General features: G+C 32.4%; 1 protein-coding gene across 1 annotated transcript in view; it reads right to left on the bottom strand.

Moving 5' to 3' along the window:
• LOC135135658 (uncharacterized protein) overlaps nucleotides 1-19,189 on the bottom strand; it is a 74,782-nt gene that overhangs the window by 1,541 nt on the left and 54,052 nt on the right. The window lies entirely within an intron of this gene.

The raw sequence follows: 19,189 nt of genomic DNA, 5'->3' as shown, positions 1-19,189 counted from the left end.
GGAAACATTTTCAAAGTTTTTAACACTAAAGTACTAAAGAAAATACGGCGATATATCTGCTAGAAAAAAAAGAACTTTGATAGATTTCATGGGAACAGGGTAGCAAAAATGAAACAAATAGATCTCAATAAAAAAAAAACTTCAAAGCCGAAATACTGAAAAATATTTCAGTGTTCAATATATTTTTCAGTCTAGAGTGGTATGTACAGTTAATATCTAAACTCACTACTAGTATATATTTGACAAGAGTGACGTTCATATGGAACGAAATTAGTACCACCATAATGGTTGTCGTTGTCATTGGTTAGGTAGTTTTGATAAAATTCATTCAAACGATTTCTTTTATTGGGGTTATTTACATGACCTCCTGTGCCCGAGTAGAACCTACAGAGATTTGGAAGAATTGAAAGCTGCTATTATTCAAAGATCAAATAAGATAACTTGTAACAATTAATCCGAACAATAACAAATTTCTGTGATAAGATTTAGTTTTTGTTTGGCAGAAGGTGATCTAACTAAGTATTTGAGCATCTCATTTGATGTTATTTTTGTATTTTTGTTTGTCGTAATATTTTTTACTTCTTATATTATACTGAATTGAAAAGTTCCTAATTTATCTTAGGTGTTTGAATTTAACTCTAGTAAAATTTTAACTTTTATTGCCTAAAGTTAGACAGTGATGCAGACAGTGAATTGATATTTTACGTGATTATTATGATAACTATTAAAGGCGATTTTTTTTACAGAAAAATGGTGAATGCTTGAAAACATCTTTGAATCTTTCCAACTGTTCCTTTTGTTACAAAACAATCAAGGGAGAAAATATTGCCGCTTATTTCAATTTACGTACTTTACGAATAATGATAAAATTAATGCTATAGTATTAAAAAGTAATACAACACATTCGACTAACTCAATCGTGTCATTTTCCTCTAAGGGCACTGCAAATGTAGATATCTGTCATTAGGTCACTACGTCAATTTTATATTTAAATTTGATGATATATTTCGTTGTACAATGGTCAAATAACAATATATTTACTTGGTTAAGTAAGTAATACATATTTCTACAAAATACACATTTTATTAAATAAAAATTGCAAATACATACAGGTAAATAAATAACAAGTCTGTAGTACAAATTTCATGTCAATTTTTAAAAATTTTCATCAAAACATAAATAATATTTCTGTACTTACGATGCATAATAAAAAGATGCAGCTTTTGATTTTGATTGGCCGAAAAAATTTCCACTTATTAATCTCGCTTGGTTAGTAAGAATTGCTGTGGTAACCGTACTAAATTCTGTCCTCTTACTGATTTTGCTCGAAATTTTTTTTTCTTTACTAACCAAGCAGATTAATAAGTGGAAATTTTTTCAACCAATCAGCATCAAAAGCTGCATTATTTTATTATGCATCGTAAATACAGAAATATTATTTAAAAATGAAATACACAATTATTATAACTAGTAATATGTTAGAAATTGGTAAGAATACTTTATTACCGTTTGATGCATTAATTTGAATGAAATTGTCCAAATGGAGGTATTTAGTGCCAAGAGTAAAAACCCAACACGGATTCATAAATCACACATGCAGGTATTACTTTTACAAAATTTAGAGAACATTTATTCGTCAAAATTGTAAAATCTGGAGAACTAAATGGAAATAATGTCATGCACTTCAAAAACCACTTGTCAAAAGCTACTTGAAGTTATAAGCAACAGGTTAACTTAATTTGATCGTCTTTAATATTACAAAATTAAAAAAAAAAATCTCCAAGGGGTATCTCGATATAAGTTCCCTCGCCTATAGAGTACAATCAAACAAATACGGCTTCTTCGAAAAATTACGAAATTTAATTTTGCAAATTTCACGTCTTAATAATTTCTTTATATTATAAGTTAAAATAAAAATATGTGTGGACTGCTGACCAGGTAAAGAAGTATGCTATGTGTATGTGTCAAGTGAGTTTTTCTGTAACAAAATTTTATGATGACGCAGTGTAATACAACTAATAACTAGACTGTCTACACACATTTTCGTGAAAATAGAGTAAGCTGTTCTTGATTTGATAAAAAAAAACTCAATTTCCTAATTCATGTTTTGTGTCATTAAATTTTGAGATGACGTCATCAATTTTGGGGGGGGGGGGGGGGCATAAATTTTGATTACGGATTCACCATGCTTACGACAACTTAACATGTTTGCAAAATTTCAGAACATTAGGTCTGCATGTCTAGGGTAATACCTCAACACAGATTTAATTACACATGCAGGAGATCTGATATAATTTAGTTAGGTAATATTTATTCGGCAAAATTTTAAGATGATGTCGTTATTTTTTGGGGGCGGTTAAAAGGGATAAATTTTGATTAACTATTTACTATGCCTAAGAACACCTTAAAATGTTTGCAAGATTTCAGAACAATCGGTTGTGAAATTTCAAAGTTAAATTGTAAAATGTTGTCATTCAATTTTGATTTTTTTTCCAAAAATGTGGATCTCTAGGATAAAAACCCAACGGATTCATAAACTTCAAGTGCAACAGTATCTTATTTTATAAAATTGAATTAACATTTAATTCGTAGAACGAATTTGGACATAAATTTTAATAATTTTTATCTCTAAAAGGAGAACACTTTTACCTGAACTTTTTTTAACTTTTAGCACCTATACTTCGAGACCAATTGCCGATTTTATTTTTTACGTACCTTTCAATAACAGGCTGTACATATAAAATTTTACAACAATCGATCTACTTAGTAGTAGTAAAAATCCAAAAACTTTTGTTTCATAGTTAGTAAATACATATATCTTAATAATAATAATAATAATAATATATATTTATTCCCAACAGGTAATACACCCAGTTACAGGGAAACAGCAAAATATACCCTAAAACTACAAAATTAAGTTAAACAAAACAATCATTCGCACAAGGCATCAAACAAAACTAAAAATTCCAACACTATTCTAACGAACACTCCAACAAACACTTTCGTATTTTGTGAGATGAATCAGCATGTAGATCACAGCTATCATCAAAAAATCATTTTGTTATATAATTCGCACATGAAGTTAATTGGCGATTTAACTGACGCATTAGTTCTCTTCCTTTGACAATAAAACATGAGGAATTGCCTTGAGTTACTTCTTGGTACAAGGAAGTTCAGCTTACTAAGTAAGTAATTACAATCGATATTGTTATTGACCAAACTGAACAGAAACTTTAATGCGATAATCCTTCTACATGATGCAAGAGACAAGAAGTCGAACCTAGATAATAAAAGGGACTGATCTATACCTCGAACAGGATAGACACCATCAATTCGATATGAGAGAAATTTTAAAAATGTCGTTTGCACCGATTCTAAGTGCTGAATATGTACCTGATATATAGGTGACCAAACTAAGGCAATATAGTCCAGTTTTGACCTCACTAATGAAAAGAAATAATGCTAACTATACAACAAATTTAAGCAGATACAATCCAATTTTGGAAGACTTTTTATGCAGACAAAAAACACAGCTAGCATTATGTTCAAACGATATTTCTAGATTTCTCTCGTATGTTTTTACCTTACGTTGTAAACAAGATGTTCCAAATGTTCATTGGCGTACGTTTTACGACTTTCCTATCTGGCCCACACCATCCACTGAATTATACTTTATTTTCAACATATACATACAATGTTATGATTTACGTAATATTTGTGTGTTGCAAATTTATACTATCTATCGTATACCCATATGTGCAGCAGTGTTGAAAATATCACTCACTATCTCACTTTTTTTAAATTTATCTAGCAAATTTTAGTACTTATTAACATAAATTTGTAAATGTAGATCGTGGTCCAAAAAAACACTTTCGATTCTATGGTTGTATTTACTATTTTAACACATACTTGCTACAATAAAATTAACAAATTTACATGTGCTTATGACTACAAAAGTTCAAGTGCGTGGCAACTACTTAGCGATCAGAAATAATAAACATGAGCCACTAACGATTTCGTATACAATGATCTCTTCCCAACCTCGAGGCTCCAACAAATTATATTTAATATCTCTAATGTGTTCAGTCAATAAAGCACTAATTTTCTGATAGAAGCAACATAACGTTATCTTATAATTATGTTTCTTTCCGTTACAAAAACAGTACCCGGTTCTTCAGTAAGTAACTAACTAATGCTGAGTTTCACCATGTGGAATTAATGTTGCCATCAACTTAAAGCAACTATCAGTATTTCAAAATTTTTATGACTCATATTAATTTGTGTTTAAACCCAGGCATTATTAAATTTTTAAGTAAATTTCTTCCGTACACTATCGTAGAGCGATTTTAATTTCCTGCGCATTGATTTTACATCAACTTTTGAACTCTTCTCGCTCCTCAACTTGGTACACTTACATACATATTATATGTACACATATTTGAAAGTAACGATGTCTTTCCATACCTAATATTTGATAGGTTCGTGTGTCGATATCAAAATGAACAATCGTTCATTAGCCTAGACTATTTAAACTATTTGTAGCTATCACCGGATAGTACATATTGTCAAAAAAGCTTAAATAACGTACTGTCGTACATTATAAACCAAAGATGTCAAAAAAAAGTCGAAGGTATTTCATACCAGCGTTTTCGAAAAACTATAAAATTTGATGTTGCGAATTTTATTTTATAAAATATACACTTATATCTCTATAATAAATTGAAATAAAGATCTGAATGTAATGTTGAAGTAAATGTAAAGAAATGTTCTTCGCGGGTGTTTTAAATCAGGTTTTCCTTTACAAAATTTTGCGATGACGTCAATTTTTTAGGAGGAATAAACAGATATATTTTGATTAACAATTTACCATGCTTACAATAACTTTAAACCGTCTGCAAAATATCAAAGCATTCGGTTTAAGAGTTCCTGATTTATTCAATAAAATAAATTGACTCATAGATACATTTTTTTGAGTCACCTGTATATGCAAATCTAAAAAATATTAATGCAATGGATAAATCATTTTGCACATTTAAGATGGGATTTACTCGACTTTCTACGGGAAAATTTTCAGACGTCATCAATTTTTGGAGAGATAAACAGATACATTTTTATTAAAAAATTACTATTATATTTACCATAATTTCCAAGATTTCAAAGCATTCAGTTTTGATTTTGTTTTCCAAAAAACTTGAAGTCGCGGGTAAAAACAACACGGGTTCATAAACTACACGTTTAGTAGACTTATTTTATACAATTTAACACGCATTTACTGTGTACAATTTTGAGGTGACGTTATCACATTATCGGTGTCAACAAAGTTTGGTTAGCATTTTACCATCTGCATGATATTCATAATACACATATAAAATTTGACAACAATCGGTCCAGTAGTTTCGGAAATTATATGTCTAACAAAAATCGTGACGGATGTATGGAACGGGAGATCCATTTTTCATACTCTAGGGGTCATGACCCATCCAGAAAATATGAAAGCAATCAGTCGCACGATGGACTCGATTACAATACTTCCTTAGCATACGCTCGGAAAGTAATTAAATCGTAGAATTAAGACAATTAATTTACTTTGCCGAATGAGTTTCTATACTTAACATTGATCCAAGCAGTTCCCGTCTTACTGAGCGGCACTCCCATTTTTGAAGACTTATTAACTAATAACAACAATAAATTCGCAATTAACACAATTATTATGTTTTCGTGAAAACCTAATAAACCATTACAAAAGGAAGGAGAATCTTATAATTAAACAATCAAGAACACTTACAGTAAATAATATACTGTCCCTAATCTTTTTATGTAATCATATTTATAACAAGAGGTCTCAAGTTGCTGTTTTTCGTAATTTTGACAACGCGCCACCCTATCAATTACCTTTGTCTTATTTTAATTTTAATAAACGGGTTGAATAATTTCAGAAGATGAAGCATCAAAGACAGTTTATACAGCTTGAATAAAATAATTTTGTATTGTCGTGTTAAAGTTTAGTTAATTATTTTTACCCACATTTATTTATAAATTAAAAAATTGGTCTAAAGAGTTTAGACAGTACTTCCCTCGCTGTCGGAAACTTGACGACTGCATGCCTATTGTATTTTTTTCTCATTACATTTTTGTAGTGGCAATTTAAAAAAAATTGCGATGACGTCATCAACATTTTTGCAAGGACACGTATATCAGTTGGGATAGATGTAGTGTAATACTAAGAATAAAATTATTGTATTCCCAAATTTTCGGGAAAATGAATTGGGTCGTTTTGAATATTGATTTCTTATAATCAATAAAATAACGAAACAATTTACTCACGTATACGGCGCCGGTGTGTAATATCTAGAGAGCGGATTTCTGTCGGCTAGGCAAGGCCAAACTCGGTACGGCTCGTACGGGATGCGAATTCATTGCGGTTGTGGACTGCACTTCGTTTATTTGAGATTAGAATAACGCTGTTTCGTTGCACTCTGCTGTTAATTCCCGTTCTCATTTACTTAGCCGTTTGATTAATAAATCGTTAATTATATTTATGGAATTAGTACTGATTAAATTCAGTGATTATCTATCACCCGCTACTGAGTCCCGGCGATCCAGCGCGTCCCCACCTATAATCGTGACGTAGCCCGACAAAAATCTGCTGTCTAGTAATATGAAAGGCAACTGAAAATCGTTTATGTATAAACATTCTTAATTTAAGATGACAAGCGTAACAGCATACGTGAGAGTCAAACAGAGAAACTGTAAACAAAACGACCATCGGTTTTATTGCTTCGACTTCCGCTTATTATATAAAACATTGGGTTTTATTTTAATTCTTGACGGTGAAATTCACAATTGGTTGATTATAAACATGTCTATTTCACATTCGCGGAACCAAGTGAGCGCATAAAACAAATGCAGGTCTGTAATGTTAAAGTCGATGTAAATAAGCGTGCTACCCTTATGTTTCAACCGAGTTTTTCCTTTAACAAATTTTGTGTCTACCAAATTGGGTTGGTTGGGGTGTAATACTAATAATAAGTGTTGCCTTTAATTTAATCAATAAAATAAATTGACTTCATTAATTTTTTTGAACCACCTCTTAAGAAAATCTAAAAAATATGAACGGAATGATAAATCACAAGTACAAACTCATCATATTTTTTGCATTTTAGATAGGATTTATTCAGCAAAATTTAAGGGTGACGTCATCAATTTTTTTAGGAGGGATGAACAAATACATTTTGAACAAAAGTTTACCATGCTTATAATAACTTTAAAATATTCCCAAGATTTCAAAGCATTCGGTTTTGTAATTCCTGATTAAATCAATAAAATAAATTTACGCATTCATTAATTTTTTTGAGTCACCCTGTATATGCAAATCGAAAAAATTTGAATGGAATGATAAATCACAAGAAGAGACTCACCATATTTTGTACATTTTAGATAGGATTTATTCAGCAAAATTTTGTGGTGACGTTATAAATTTTTTAGGGGGGGACGACCAAATACATTTTGATCAAAAATTTACGATGCTTATGATAATTTTAAAATATCTTCAAGATTTCGAAGCATTCGGTTTTGTAGTTCCTGAGTAAATCAGTAAAATAAATTTACGCTTTCATTTATTTTCTTGAATCACCCTGTATATGCAAATCCAAAAAATATGAATGGAGTGATAGATCACAAGTACAGACTGATCATATTTTGTACATTTTAGATATGATTTATTCGGCAAATTTTCGAGCTGACGTCATCAAGTTTTTGGAGGGGATAAGCAAATATATTTTGACTAAACATTTATTATGCTCTTTATAACCTTAAAACATGTGCAAGATGTCAGAGCATTCCGTTTTGTAGTTCCTGATTAAATCAATAAAATATATTTACGCATTCATTAATTTTTTTGAGTCACTCTGTATATGCAAATCCAAAAAATATGAATGGAGTGATAAATGACAAGTACAGACTCATCATATTTTGTACATTTTAGATATGATTTATTCGGCAAACTTTCGAGCTGACGTCATCAAGTTTTTGGAGGGGATAAGCAAATATATTTTGACTAAACATTTATTATGCTCTTTATGACCTTAAAACATCTGCAAGATTTCAGAGCATTCGGTTTTGTAGTTCCTGATTAAATCAATAAAATATATTTACGCATTCATTAATTTTTTTGAGTCACCCTGTATATGCAAATCCAAAAAATATGAATGGAGTGATAGATCACAAGTACAGACTCATCATATTTTGTACATTTTAGATATGATTTATTCCACAAACTTTTGAGCTGACGTCATCAAGTTTTTGGAGGGGATAAGCAAATATTTTTTGACTAAAGATTTATGATGCTCTTTATAGCCTTAAAACATCTGCAACATTTCAAAGCATTCTGGTTAGCAGATTAAAAATTAAATTTCAAAATGTTGTTTTATAATTTTGATTTTTTTTCCAAAAATCTGGACGTTTCGGGTGAAAAGTCGATTCAGAGTTGTAAACTACATGTGTAGGACTATGTTATTTTATACAATTGAAAACCCATTTACTATGTACAATTTTGAAGTGACGTCATCGCATTAGTGGTGGGGATGATTAGACAAATTTTGGTTAGCGTTTTACCATCTACATGATATTCTTAATATAAGTACAAAATTTCACAACAATCGGTCGAGTACTTTCGGAGATTATTTGTCTAATAAAAATCCGGGACGGCAGACGGACGGACAGACGGACGGACAGACGGACAGACAGACGGAAATGGGAGACCTATTTCTTCGTCTTCTAGGGGTCATGAAAGATCGAGAAAACGTAAAAGTAGAGAGTCGGCCGACGGACTCGATTACAATACTTCCTTTGCTTACGCTCGGGAAGTAAAAATAACACTTTAGTGCACAGTTTGATTCCTTTTGTTCCAAAACACATTTGAGCAATCGTAAAATGATTATCTAAATATGAGTATCTGTGAAGTCTGTAACAAAATTATATTACATTTCTGCAAATACATATCAAAATTTTTAAGTGGGTACAGCGGAAAGTAATTTTAAAAATGTTCTGTTTAGTGTTGACTTATTTGTTTAAATGTATCTCTCAGTGAGAAAAACAGACAGAAATATCCATGAGATCAGGATAAACTTAAAGCTACATCGCACTGTTGGTTTGCAGTTTTTTACTTTGTGCACAAACAAGACCATATAACAGTTTTATTTCCTTTTTTATACAGGTGTCCCAGAATTCGCGCCATTCCCGTGAATGACATGTTCCCTGTCCCGAACTGTGCCGTAATTCGCAAAAAGAATTGTCCAGGCTTTAACCGTGTGAGAACTGGAAGGCGATTAAGTTGACCAATAGAGAGGCTGCTTTTATATCCGAACGTTTCTATGTTCAAAGTTACCTATGCCAAGAACAAAAAATCCGGTAATACTAAAGTTGAATGAATTTTTTCCGAATCCCCCTCCGTCAACAAAAGGAAACAGAAGTGTGGTTATAAATTTAATCATTTTGACAATTGTTTGTCATAAACTGTCACGAAGTTCATCACTGACCTGAACAGACGCTTCTGCCCCCAAAGATGACTGATTAATGTACACAGAGACGTCAAGGTTTACTTTAAGGCAAGTAGCATGGGACAGAAGTTATTTCTGCTGCCATTCTAGTTAAATTGTGTTTAACTGGGCTGTACATGTCATAAAAGAAGCTGTTTCATTTCATCGCAGGCAAATAATACATTTATTACTATTCGACATAGTGTAGATACCGAAGAGCAGGTATTAGAAGTCATTTTCTTAGAGCCCCGTGAATAATGTGTTGTTCTTTTTAACGAAAAGTAGTGCATTTTCAGAATTCACTATGCATCATATCCCTGATATTAAGTTTATCGTTATTTCTAAAAAAGAGTACCACATGTTCATTCAAAGAACGTTATTAAGTGTACTAAAACATAAATATCGCTTTTGATTAATCGGTGCTTATGATTTTCAATAAACAGTATCAATTTTTACCGAACAGCTTTGTTGCTGATACCTAATCTAAGCAACGAAAAAAGAGACGAGACTCCACTTCTCTGGTATATTGAAATCATAGGTATCTGCTGTGGTGTCAATCATGTGGGGGAGATACTGAAAACGGAGACTTATTCAAGAATAATATTGATGTTGCACATGATGATTAAAAACAGTTTCTTTAAAGTTGTGAGTACTTTCTAGAGATTGAAAAGATCCGAATAAAAAATGTGACAAAAATTGTTTAGTTGCATTTTTTTTTATTTAAGGACAATACAAACTATAAACAAATCAGTACCAATACCACTAAGTCACTGATGTCTTATTCATACTAGTATAAAGAATATTTGGAAATGATGTTAATTTATGGAGAATGTAAACGCTCTGCAGCCACTGCTGTGCGCGAATGTACAGGTCTTTTCCCCAACCATCGGCTCCTTGACCAGCATGTGTTTCGTCGTTTGTTGCATCCAGCAAAAGAAGATGGATCTTTTTAGCCTATTCGGAAAGGCCTTCCTGGGGCTACACGGATTATACGCGTAGACGGTGAAGAACAAGTGGCACAAATGAATGGATGCTCAAGATCGATCATGCACCACAGCAGATACCTATGATTTCAATACACTAGAGAAGTGGAGTCTCGTCTCTTTTTTCGTTGCTTATTAGATTAGGTATCAGCAACAAAGCTGTTCGGTAAAATTTGATACTGTTTATTGAAAATCATAAGCACCGATTAATCAAAAGCGATATTTATGTTTTAGTACACTTAATAACGTTCTTTGAATGAACATGTGGTACTCTTTTTTAGAAATAACGATAAACTTAATATCAGGGATATGATGCATAGTGAATTCTGAAAATGCACTACTTTTCGTTAAAAAGAACAACACATTATTCACGGGGCTCTAAGAAAATGACTTCTAATACCTGCTCTTCGGTATCTACACTATGTAGAATGGTAATAAATGTATTATTTGCCTACGATGAAATGAAACAGCTTCTCTTATGACATGTACAGCTCAGTTAAACACAATTTAACTAGAATGGCAGCAGAAATAATTTCTGTCCCATGCTAATTGCCTTAAAGTAAACCTTGACGTCTCTGTGTACATTAATCAGTCATCTTTGGGGGCAGAAGCGTCTGTTCAGGTCAGTGATGAACTTCGTGACAGTTTATGACAAACAATTGTCAAAATGATTAAATTTATAACCACACTTCTGTTTCCTTTTGTTGACGGAGGGGGATTCGGCAAAAATTCATTCAACTTTAGTATTACCGGATTTTTTGTTCTTGGCATAGGTAACTTTGAACATAGAAACGTTCGGATATAAAAGCAGCCTCTCTATTGGTCAACTTAATCGCCTAACAGTTCTCACACGGTTAAAGCCTGGACAATTCTTTTTGCGAATTACGGCACAGTTCGGGACAGGGAACATGTCATTCACGGGAATGGCGCGAATTCTGGGACACCCTGTATGTACTTTCGATATAAAATCTCAGAACATTATACAAGCAGTGAGTGTTCTGCAGATACATAAGGTAATACGTTACTTATTGGTGTAGGCAAGGGGTATAGTGTCATAAAACCGTGGAATGTGCATTACTATACGTTGAACCAAATAAAGCATGCCTAAACTTGGCCAATGCGGCAGTACTAAATGCCCAAATATGAAGGGTCTTTAGCGTACGGTAACCGACTTGGAGACCCACACCCACAACTATGCCGATGACTGAACGCAGGTACATATGTGGTTCCCGGTCTGCGCAAGCACAACGGTCTAACAATATATGTAAGTCCTCTTACCGAAAGGCTTGAACTTAATCGCATGTCTGTACTAGTGCATGTAAACAATAGTATATTACATATCGAGGGTGGTAAGAAGCTAATTACGAACGAAGTTTACACACGAGCGAGCGTAGCGAGCGAGTGATGTAATGAGTTCGTAATTAGCTTACCACCAGAGTTGTGTCATATACTTTTTCTACGATCTATACTGAAGAATCACTTTCAGAAGAATTTTTTTTGGGAAAGCAAATATTTATAATTGCTATGGAAACTACCCAAACAGGCACGTAATATATATATATATTACATGCCTGTTCATTCATTACATGCCAGTGGGTGTAACTATGGTTTTACTATGAGGCTAGACAGTTCGTAATTCATGGATTACTATGAGAGAGTAGAAAAAGAGTTTTATAAATTTGGACCAATTTTTTTTTAATTAAAGTACTACTTTCTTGGAAATTTTTAGAAATTATATTAGTGTCTCGTATTTCTCTACTTGCAATGATTTAGTTTCGTTCTTGTCAATTTTTACTGCAATAAAATGCATCTGTTTCGAGCTTAATTTTTGAAATTTCACTCAGACTGCATATTCTACAATTTGAAAGAAATTTGGCGTAATAAAGTAGAAGTAAAATACATATGTACTATATTTTAATCTTTTATACTTATATTTTATTCCACTTATATCAACTTTATTTTTAAATAATACAATTATGTTGTAAACGGATTATGTTAATGTTCTTCCTACACTAGTTGTATATGGCTGACTACTTATTTGTGTGACAACAATCAGGAACAAAATCTGAAAATATATTTTGATGTAATAAATACCTGCATACTTATTTGAATATATGACGGCATAGATTTTTCCAATCTTGTCACTCTGTACATATTTTCCTAACTTTGTGTTTTTATGGGTACCAATCGAATTTAAACTGTTTTTTTTTTTTATATACCTAATGAATTTCCTTGTCGCTTATTTGTTATTCACTTCTTTATTTACGTGTTTTACCTATTTACGTCTTTGCTGAAAAATGTACATATATTTTGATTTAAAGTATTTTGGAAACCCAGTATTTTGTAATATTATCAGTATTATCATTGTTAGTGTATGTAGAACTGGCATGAAATGCAATTTTTTAATCGATCAACTTCGTGATGATATTGGCTTCCTAGAAACCTGTTCTAAATTGTTAATTTTAGAAAATCAATATGATCACTCCGTACATTACATGTGAACATTCAACAAAATTTATGAACGTTAGTTTAGTAAAATAAATAGGTCATATTTATTAATAGTACTACTATAAAATGGTAATATAACATAATACGAAAATAATTTCTTTTCATATGTACGATTCATTAACTCAAAGCATAATAATCAATTGTCCTCTAATTAACTGAAGTGCAATGTTAGTTCTTATCGACACAATCATCAATCATTTCTATATTACAAATTTAAAAACCCTCAACTCCATTTCATAAAACCAACGAATTTTTTAAACATTTAGCTACAACAATGAACAATCATGGATTTTTGTATGATCTTACACCAAATGTTCTGAAAAGTAACTGACTGGAACAATTTCAACAATTAATCTATTTGGGCGCTAAACACTTGCCAATTCAGTTTGTCATTTACAGTTTAAAATTATATAACTTTAAATGTGGCCAATTTAAAATAGCCTTGGCATTGGCAATACTTGTTGCTAATTCGATGGCGTCACGTTTTTTCCTGACTTAATTAAAATATCGTAATTGCAGCTACTTCAAAGCCCATTGTTGAACATTGTGCGTGGTTGTTGAAACCATAACGTTGAAAAGCGAGCATTAAAAAGTATGGTATTGAAATTTCATTTCAAGATAAGAATTCATTTAAATTACATACCAAAAAACATACCTCAATTCTTCTTGATCTTTAGGCACCTTGACCACATAATATAGAACTCCACCATGTGTCGTCATACTGGGCATGATATACCTACTAATTCGTAAAAAATTTAACCATGCCTTAATTAATTTAAAACTGGGGTCCCAACAAGGTTCAACATATCACAGTTCAAACTTAGGTCACTTTATTAATAATTTAAAGTACAGTCACGGTCGTTTTATTATCACAAGTCTCACATACTACACTTTAATTTAATACAAAAAATTTGTTATTATTTTAATAAAAAAATGTTAATATTGTATGGTGGTCCCTTTCTCACTTAATTTTAGATACTAAATATTATTATTGACGTATCCTGTGCGTAGAAATTATTGTTATTGAGAGAGATGAAAACAGCGAAGTACTTCTTAAATTAATCACAAATTTACAGTACCGGTGCTATATCTAAAAACAATAACGTGAGAGACAAAGTGACTTGCTATCAAACCGATTTTTGTCAAGACAATCGATGACATCGATGGTCTGTTTTGGCTAGTTGAAAATTTGGCCTTCAAACTAAATCAAAAGGTACCACTTGTAAACATCTGACTAGTTGCTATACATTCGGATACAGCTGCCTTCAAATATTCAATTATAGCGTTCTGTTGTGAGATCTCTTTCGCTAAAGGCTTGCAAAGTTAAAAGTAAAACACTAAAATTCACATTTAAACTTAAAACTCATGTGTGTCTCAATCGTAATATCTCTCTTCGTCGGTACACCTCCACTGCATTTTTTAAAAATACTGCAATCTAAAGAGCAAACACACCTCCGAATGACTAATCCGGCACAAACTGAATTTTGACCGATGCCGATGTGGAGCATACAGAGCCATGGGCGTATCGCATTGGCGCACGTTCAGCACTGCTAGCTAAATTTAGGACGACCGGCATGGGAAACGTTGACGTAACAAAAATGTCTTACTCTGAAGAAGTTGCTGAAAGGAACTACAAGAACTATTTATGTCTTCCGGAATGTCAACCGGATCTCTTCCTGGAATGCTGTGAATTCAAAACTGCTCGATTCCGGTTAAACCGTTAATGGCACTTGGGAAACGTGATAAACGTGTTGTCCGACGCTAATGGTGCTGAAGGAAAAGTACTTTTCATTTGACACGGTGGTACGTTGCGCAAATTGAACAGTGAAAGAAAAAATATCGGTCAATTGCAGTACACTTTTTTTAATGCGACTCACGAAAGTTTAGCCAACTTATGCGTAGAATCGGTCGCCAAATCGAAACTCCGCTTCTCAATTTAAGCGCTTCGCTAAGTGAAAACATTAATGCAGATGTGTCGTGTATACATAACATTTTTATGTATTTACTGTGGTAAAAATAGAAATGATGTAACGAAGATGACCTCTGCAGCTACAATCGGTAACATGTTTTCTCTCCATGTGTTGCTAAACGATTGAGAAAAAATTATCAAGTACACAAATTCTTCGCTTCTCAAAACATCTTCATATGTTGTCAAAAAATTATTTTTATACTGACCTTAATCTCACAGGAGTTCATTTAAGATGTTAATAATTTTACATTATCGTATTAAATTTTTACAAAGGCACACATACGAAAACAAAAGTGCTAAATAATTGTAAGCAAGAATTTCGAATGGTAAGCAATGGCAAAGTGCCAAGCACATGAAAGGACGTCGGAATTTAAAGCACTCCAGACTCCAATTTCGATTTTACAACCGCACAGAAATACAAGTGGCTTTGATTAAAAAAATAGGTTACTTCAATTAACCTACTTATCACAAACCAACCCCGCCTCACACTATTGACCTCGATATCACCGATATCCCTACGACAATACGATGGTAGATATGTTGAAATACGCAGAAATGTGTTTGTTTTAGAGCCCGCTTTTACAGTAATGATTTAATTAGTGGCTTTAGGAGAGTCACATTTTAACACATCAACCACCACATCACCTCCGCTACACCATAACCACAGACAACTGGAGTCATCGGGGCACCCGGCCATCGATCGTGGAAACTCCTGGTGCACGTTATTTCCGAGCCTGCGCCAGTGAATGTAGAAAATTACGTCACTGCTGCAATTACTTCGAACAAAAACTAAAGGCTTTTTTAATAATTGTTCCTTTATTTCGGCCAGCATTCATCAAACTTGGTAAACACACTTCTCATTATCCTGGACAATGCGGGTATTCATCACCCTTAACTCCAGCTTTCAAAGGAAGTCAAAGCTATACAACAAGAGGAAGCAATCATTTGTATGATAATCGACTGAAAGTCCAAAGTTGGGACCACAATAAATGTCGACTTAGATTCAATAGCTTTTTTAAATCCGAAATATTGCTGGGAAACCAGACAGGATATTAACAAAATAACTCAATATCCTTATTTGCCATTCCAAATACAATTTAAAAAAAAGGGAGACATCGGAAAATATTAAGTTATTTATAACAAGCGGAACATTTGGATGTTACAACCATGACCAATCAGCACCGGATGATTATTTTATTAGGCGTTTTCTAAGAATAGACAAACACGTAATGAATGCAATATTCACTGGTCGTAGACAAAGTATTATATTGTATTCTCCCAAAGTAGATGCCCCGAAAGGAATTGTAACAAATTAAGAAAATGTGCCATATGTAATTATACAGAACTTGCTTTACCCCTGAAGTACAAACAAATATATCCAGTCGTTTAGAAAAAAAAAACAATATAGACGACAGCATTATCATATTTTAATTACCCATACTCCGCCACTGCCTTTGCATCGAATGCATGAAGTAACCAAATGCATTGATAAAATACAACGCTGTGCCTGTGTTTCTAATGAGGTTTTGCATTAGAATCTGCAGTTTAATACTAATGATAAAATTGGGGTGTACCGTTCTTGATTTAATCAATAAAAAACATTGGAAACTCCGTCGGGGATGGAACCGCAAAACAGAGCGCGCCCCTACACAGATCTATGAGCTAGGTTTACGTAGCTACGTATTATGTAACTAAAGAAGGTTTAAAGAGTAAATAGAGGAATTTATTATTGTATAAAACAGAAATGGCGTTTACTGAGCAAAATTTTAAGATGACGTCATTACAGTGTGGATGAAGATGATCATACAAATTTTGATTAGCGTTTTACCATCTACAGTCTACACGATATTCCTAACACACATACAAAATTTGACAACATTAATCTGGTAAATTCGGAGATTATTTATATAATAAAAATCGATACAGACGGCGGACAGCAGACAGTAATGAGTAATGACTATAATAATTTATATGAAATTAATATAATATTGTTAAAAAAAAGAAGAAATAGTTCATTAATAGTCCTAGTTTATAGCTAATTTTTTAAAAAGTACCACGTTTTTCAACATACTATATTATTAGTATACTAGTCTTATTCAGAAATTGTGTCAGTCTTCTGTTAAAAAAAGCGACCTGGGATTGAAGTTTCTAGTCTGAAGTGGTCATACATAAAGTATACAGGAGGGTGTTTCACAAGTAAAATAAAAAGATATACAAAAATTGCAACCAAAATTTGTAAAACATGTACTGTAGGGAAAATTTTCTTATAATATGTATTCGGGTAAACGTAAAACTTATAAAAGTAATGTCAGTTGACTAAATCGGTCAGACCTAGATTCGGCTTTGACGTACATTGGTCAATTTCTGAATACCGAGGGGGAAAAACTAGACCGATGCATCCGGTTGGTGGCGACGGGATTGCGCCACCCTGTTTTTTTTTACATTTGGCCGATTTGGCACTCTCGTTCAACTGTTCGATCGATCCAGACTACGAGTACAACTTTTTGATATATAAATATTCCGTATTAAGATATTTTAGTTTTTGTATATTTTGAGATGCACATTTTAATTTGCAGAAATACTTGGTGGAATAATCACATTGTACATCAGAATTACATAATGTTGAATTCTGGAACTCATATCGAAACTAACGTTCACACAGACTGTTTTACAGAATAAATTTGTGAATTAATAGCTCTATAACATGGCTTAATTTGGGAAAAATCCAAAGTTACGTTTTAACATCAACATTGCAAAAATTGAATACACACTAATAAGCTTTCATTAATTCATTTATTTATTTATTTACACGTACCCTATGTCACGTCATTTCGCATGTGTTACTATTTTTTGTTTGTTATCCAAGTAACCAAAACCAAAATTTTCAAAATGGGCTCTCAAACAAACACAAAGTATTTCCAAAACAAAGTTTTACACAAAAAAATCTAATCAAGTTAACAAGGAAAAAAAGATCTTATTTAACTCATTGTGTAAAGAATATTATTCAAGTGGAAAAAGGATTTCAATCTAATTTATAAACATGGCTGTGATAAAGTAAAATATAGCATGTTGAGTGATAGATTAACTATTCACAATTTGCATTACGTGACCCGAAATAGCTAAATATACCAGGACTAAAAACACGAAACATATTGATGATACGTTGAAAATAGTGACTGTAACATTAACAACATTAACCATGAATCGACCGGTGATTCAAATCTGATTAATTACTCGCGTGTATTTGATGTTGAAGTCTAGGTCAAAGTGTTATTTTCGTTTTTGCAATTTATAATTTACTCATTTTGTTCATTTGATCAAGTAGGTAACACGTAGTGAAGAGAGGACCACATATCAACAGTTTTTCATTTTTTTTTTTAATTCACGAAACTAATAGTTTTTGGAAATATTCAAAAGTGCCCATGGTACCTTTGAAAAAAAGTTAGAAACTATAAAAAATGAAACGAAAACTGTAACTGCAGTGAAAAATTGTCTTGATAACAATTAGTATTACTATGACCATATCATCTATTCTTTAAAATAATGGAAGTTCACACTGAATTATTTTGTCGTGTTCCTATAGTACGAACAATTTCTCTTGTCATAAAACTACAAAAAAATGTTTAGAGTCTAGAACAATCTATAAAAAATACGCTAAGAAAGATTTATTACTCCATAAAGAAACCTCCCTCCGAAACTGTGACGCTGTCAAAATATACTCATAAAAGTCGAAATAAATATTCTCATTTCGATATATTTTCTACCCCTGCGTGTATGGAAAATCATGAAAAGAAAAGAAAATACCACTGAGGAGTTTCCCTGCGACAAGTCCAAACTATAATCCCTGCCTTCTCTTAATACAAGACAAATTTGTTAGAGAATTTTTAAATTAATTTACTAAGGGCTAGTTTATACCAAATTTTAACTGAGATTAAGTTAATCACGCATTTAATGAGGCGTTTGGCGACGCATGATTGGCGTCCTGTGGTACTTTAAAAAATTAATCGCAGTCAAATATTTAATTGAGCTTCTGTAAACCGGGTCTAAATTTTGTAATAATCCACTTAACTTCGCACAAAGACAAAGTAAATTTCGCTAAATCACACACATAAATTAAACACTCAATCGTGAATACTTTTATTATTGCGATAATTGAGGACTAAATAAAGATAAACTTTTTCTTTGAAAAATTT

Source organism: Zophobas morio, unplaced genomic scaffold, assembly GCF_036711695.1.
Source record: "Zophobas morio isolate AGI-343-1 ecotype UQ-CSIRO unplaced genomic scaffold, CSIRO_AGI_Zmor_V1 ptg000024l, whole genome shotgun sequence".
In the NCBI taxonomy this organism is placed as follows: domain Eukaryota; kingdom Metazoa; phylum Arthropoda; class Insecta; order Coleoptera; family Tenebrionidae; genus Zophobas; species Zophobas morio.
The sequence above is the reverse complement of the archived record's forward strand: the minus strand, read 5'-3'. Positions and strand labels throughout refer to the sequence as shown.